At 27.6% G+C, this 1,011-nt stretch overlaps 1 non-coding gene across 1 annotated transcript; it reads left to right on the top strand.

Annotated features, from left to right (window-relative positions):
* The first annotated feature begins 327 nt into the window (after positions 1-327).
* Positions 328-399, top strand: TRNAT-AGU (transfer RNA threonine (anticodon AGU)). The gene has a single exon. It is a non-coding gene; the product is annotated as a tRNA-Thr (tRNA).
* Positions 400-1,011: the final 612 nt, after the last annotated feature.

The raw sequence follows: 1,011 nt of genomic DNA, 5'->3' as shown, positions 1-1,011 counted from the left end.
AGTTTTTTTTAAAATTACAACATAGAAACTACCATCTCGAACAACTACAAAAAGTTTGAACCTGTAATGTAAGAGCTCCAGTTGCGCAATCAGTTAGCGCACGGTTCTTCTACACTGTTATGCCGGGGTTATAAGTTCGAATTTCACCAGGAGCAATACGTTTTTGAACGTTGATACTTATGAATATTATTGAATACTATTTATAGGGTAACTGCCCTACTGACGTTTGCCTAATTTTATTGTTTTTAAAAGATACAAATTTTTCAGAATTTACTTAATATTCACTATGAATTTGTATTATCTTAAATTTTTTTTCTTGTACAAGTGGCCTATTTAGCTCAATGGTAGAGCACTCGTCTAGTAAACTAGGGACTGTGAGTTCAAACCTCACAGGGGGCAATCAATTTTTGTGATACTCAAGTTATATAGTAGCTTCTCTATTATTTTTCCGTTTAGGTACGCAATACTTGTTCTATATAATTAAGCTTCTCCTACTTAGATATTTCTTCAATTTTAAATGTATTTAATACTTTGTGGTTGATGAGAGACACTGAAAAAGTTATGCAAAAAAAAGATTTATACATATTTCATTTTTCATAGTATTTTTAAATTAATGAAAATAATTAAATTAAGATTTGGGGAGGGGGGAGGGTGTGTGTGTGTGTTTATTTTGAACACAAATTATCCTAATATGTTTTCTAACAAAAAAAATTTAAACAGCGATGTATTTTACTTTTTAAAGTTGTTTAAAAAAAGGTCTGTAAAATGCAATAAATTGTCCTGTATAATATGCAAAAAAATCTACATAATCTTTATGTACTCGATAGATTGAAATAGTTAAATGATTATCATATATCATCCGATTTTGTTTATTTTACAAAGATGCTTACTAAAATTGATTTTATTTTCGAAACTGCAATTATTATAAAAAAAATGTTTCTTTATCTTTATCATTATGTTATACAATTTCTGAATTTATAAGCAATACATGAATCGATATATTATTACTTT

The sequence above is a fragment of the Acartia tonsa genome, chromosome 7 (assembly GCF_053477335.1).
Source record: "Acartia tonsa isolate MP-2025a chromosome 7, ASM5347733v1, whole genome shotgun sequence".
In the NCBI taxonomy this organism is placed as follows: Eukaryota; Metazoa; Arthropoda; class Copepoda; order Calanoida; family Acartiidae; genus Acartia; species Acartia tonsa.
Note: the sequence above shows the minus strand (reverse complement) of the source record. Positions and strands in the feature narration are given on the sequence as shown.